The sequence below is a fragment of the Ursus americanus genome, chromosome 1 (assembly GCF_024610735.1).
Source record: "Ursus americanus isolate L20-20 chromosome 1, mUrsAme1.1.p, whole genome shotgun sequence".
NCBI lineage: Eukaryota > Metazoa > Chordata > Mammalia > Carnivora > Ursidae > Ursus > Ursus americanus.
The window spans coordinates 75686089-75690050 of record NC_142127.1 but is presented as its reverse complement, the minus strand read 5'-3'; the positions used below and the strand labels follow the sequence as shown (position 1 = coordinate 75690050).

The 3962-nt window shown below is 38.0% G+C and overlaps 1 pseudogene; it reads right to left on the bottom strand.

Annotated features, from left to right (window-relative positions):
* Positions 1-1473: 1473 nt before the first annotated feature.
* LOC123798040 (large ribosomal subunit protein eL33 pseudogene) lies at positions 1474-2886 on the bottom strand (annotated as a pseudogene).
* Positions 2887-3962: the final 1076 nt, after the last annotated feature.

Genomic DNA, 3962 nt, shown 5'->3' with positions numbered 1-3962 from the left:
TGACTGAGCCAGCCAGGCACCCCTGCCAACACTTGTTATTGTCTGTCATTTTTATTTTAGCCATCCTTGGAGGAATAAAGTGGTATCTTTTTTTTTTTTTAAAAGTAGGCTCCATGCCAAAGGCAGGGCTCGAACTCACCACCCTGAGATCAAGAGTCACATGTTCTACCAATTGAGCCAGCCAGGCACCCTTCTCATTTTATTTGTAAGTAATCTCTCCACCCAGTATGGAGCTCAAACTTACAACCCACATGCTCTATGGACTAAGCCAACCAGGTACCCCTCATTATAGTTTTGATTTACATTTCCCTAATGGCTAATAATGTTAAATACCTTTCATGTGCTTATTGGCCATTTGTATATTTTCTTCGGAGAAATGTCTATTCAGATCCTTTGTTTATTGTTAATTGGGTTCATTGTTGTTGTTGGGCTGACTTCTTTATATATTCTGGATACTAGAAATTAATCAGGTATATGATTTGCAAATATTTTCCCCATTATGTGAGTTGTCTTTTTCTTGACAGAGTCCTTTGAAGTACAAAACTTCTAGATTTTGATGAAATCTATGTTTTCTTTTGTTGCTCATGCTTTTCGTGCCGTATTTAAGGAATTACTGCCTAATCCAACATCATGAATATTTATTCCTATGTTTTCTCATAGGAGTTGCATAGGTTTAGTTCTTACTTTTAAGGCTTTGGTCCATTTTGAGTTAATTTTTATTTTATTTTATTTTTAGATTTTAAGATATCTCTATACCCAACATGGGGCTCCAACTCACAACCCTGAGATCAAGAGCCAGTCAGGATCCCCTTGAGTTAATGTTTGTATACATTGTGAGGTAGAGGTCCAACTTCACTCTTCTGCGTGTGGATATTTGTTTACCCCACCACCATTAGTGAAAAGACTCTGTTTATTGAATTATGTTGGCATCATTGTCAAAATCAATTGATCCTCCATGTATGGGTTTATTTCTGAACTGTGAGTTCTATTCCACTGACATTTTTGTCCAAGCTTGTGTCAGTATCATACAGTCTTGATTCACCATTACTTTGTAGTAAGTTTTGAAATTAGGAAGTGTGAATCCTACCCCTTTGTTCTTTTTCAAGGTTATTTTGGCTTTACTGGTTCCCTTTCATTTCCAGATGAAATTCAGGACCAGCTTGTCAACTTCTGCATAAAAGGAGCTCCTAGGATTGCTCTCATTCAAATTTTATTAATATATTTACCCACGATTCTTTTTTTTTAGGACTTTTGCTATGACAGTATTATCAACAGATCCCTCTCAAGTGCACTTTATTGACTTCAATCTTCTGGTCTAGAAACAGACTGCAAAGATACAGATAGAGAATTTTCAGACTCTGCATATTTGCCTTCTCTGTCCAGTTAGACATAGAAGATGCCAAACACCATAATATTTGATTGCTACCTATGGGGTAGCATTCGTTTCAAATATAAGTGCAACTTAATGCCGTGTCCATGTCCAGAAACCGAATTGTGAATCAGATGTTGTAGCACTTAGTTTACCATCACTACCTTGAAAACTTTTCTCCCATTTTATGTCTATGTGCCAAATGACAGCAACTTTAATTCATGCCTATTAGTACTCTGCTCATTCCTGCTTATTTATGCCTGACAGTATGGCATAAAGTCAGAAAGTGAGACATTTTGGTTAACAAGCAAATTCTACATCTTATTTCATAATATATCTCTTAATGTTATACAAAAATGAATTTATGATCAATTCGATTTAACTTTAATTGCCATAGCCAAAATTATAATTCTGAGAATTACTCTCTATTATATCTTCTAATACCAAATGTAGACCATGCGTGCAGAATTCCTTTAGGATACTTGCATTAAACAGTGTGATCCATTATATGAGTAGTACCTTAGGGTCCTAGTTAAAATTAGCATTTGGATATTCGTTTGATAGGATTAGCTAGAATTAGCAGACAATACCTTCATATAACAAACATTTCCCTTTCTTTGCAAACTGCTCTACCATGTACATTTATTTGCTCCACTAATGTAAGTCTTCCCATATTACCATTAATGATGTACCTTTCTACCCAATAATTAAAAAAAAATAAAAGTTAATCCAATCTTATATTTCATTGTACTTTGTCTTCCAAGCCATTAACTTTTTTTTACTCTACACCTTATTTATTTACTTTTTAGTAAGTTTAAATCCTTGAGGGGTACAGCATCACATGGATTCTGCAGCCAATGGCTTTAGCAGGAAGGTTGCTTTGGAATTGGGCACAAACCATGCCACTGTTTCCATGAGCACAAATTACTTTTCCCCAGATCACTCTGGTTCTGTTTGGTTTGCCACCAGGAGTCACTGTGTTATCCTTTGCTTCATACACACAAGCATATCTCTTGTCTAGAAAGAATTCAGTTTCATCTTGAGCATAAACACCTTCAATTTTAAGAAGAGCTGTGTGCTCTCTCTGGTTTCAGAGATGCTGCTTATAGCCAGCAAAAATGGCCTTAGACTACAGCCTTCCAGACATTTGTCTTTTTAGGAGTCCTGTTCCCAGCAGGCCTCCACAGCCTCCAAGATGGTGAAAAGAGAAACATAACCTTTTTTACTAGCCAGAAAATCAACATGGATGAACATCCTCAAGCTTCAGAAACAGATCCGACAGTAACCTGGCAGAGTCAGGCAGAAGGCTTCTACACAGTACAGAAGAATGGTCTCCAAGGGCACCTGGGTGGTTCAGTCTGTTAAGTGTCCAACTCCTGATTTCGGCTCAGGTCGTAATCCCAGGGCCTGGGATAGAGCCAGTGTAAGGCTCCTCGCTCAGCAGGGAGTCTGCAGGAGATTCTCTCTCTCCCTCTCCCTCTGCCCTTCCCACCCCCTATCCCTGTGCATGCTCTCTCTCTCAAATAAATAATAAATCTTGGGGGGGGGGAGAATGGTCTCCAAACTTGTGGGCACTATTAAATTCAGATTCCTAGATGTCCTGGTCAGCCTAGATGTAGCAGTATGATATTGAATTTTCTCAACTGAGTTTAAAAGTTGTTGCAAAAGTACCTTCACAAAAGCTCTTGAGGAAACATAGACTAATAACAGATTAGGGAAGCCTGTTGGTTAAGCGTCTGACTCTTGATTTTGGCTCGGATCATGATCTTGGGGTTGTGAGACTGAGCACCACATCTGCATGCAGCCTATTTGAGATTCTCTCTCTCCCTCTGCCCCTCCCCCTACCTCTCTAAAAAATAAGTAAATTAATAAATAAAAACAGATTAATGGTTTAGAGTGTGGGCTCTAAAGTTAAATTACCTGGATTAAATTTCAATTCTGCCACTTCCTAATTGTGTGACTTTGAGTAATTAACCAGTGCCTTAAATTCCTTATATGAAAAGTAGGAATAATAATATTACCTTCCTCATGGGGTTATAAGAAACCCTAAATTAGTTAATATGTATAAAACATTTGGAAGAGTGCCTAACACTCTTAATAAATGTTAGATTACTTAATAAATGTTAGTCATTATTATCAAGATGTCTTAATTTGGAATATACAGAGGAACTTCATAAACTCTTTGAAATTCTGTGCAGAATTTTAGAAGTATAGGTATGCTGCATATCCTGAGGGTTCATACTTTATCACATTCTCAATGAGTTTCCATAGCTGTAAGCCTTTTTTTTTAATTCATTTGTTAGAGAGAGAAAGAGCGCGCGCGAGAGAGCACAAGCAGGGGGAGCAGCAGGCAGAGGGAGAAGCAGGCTCTCCACTGAGCAAGGAGTCCGATGTGGGACTCAATCCCAGGACCCTGGGATCATGACCTGAGCCGAAGGTAGACGCTTAACCGACTGAGGCACGCAGGTGTCCCATATAGGTGTAAGTCTTAAGAACCATTGCCTTTCAATTAAGTATTCTAGAATTGTTTACAAATGCACATAATTTTAGAAGTTTCTCTACTGAATGTAAAATTATAAGTACAGCTGATGCT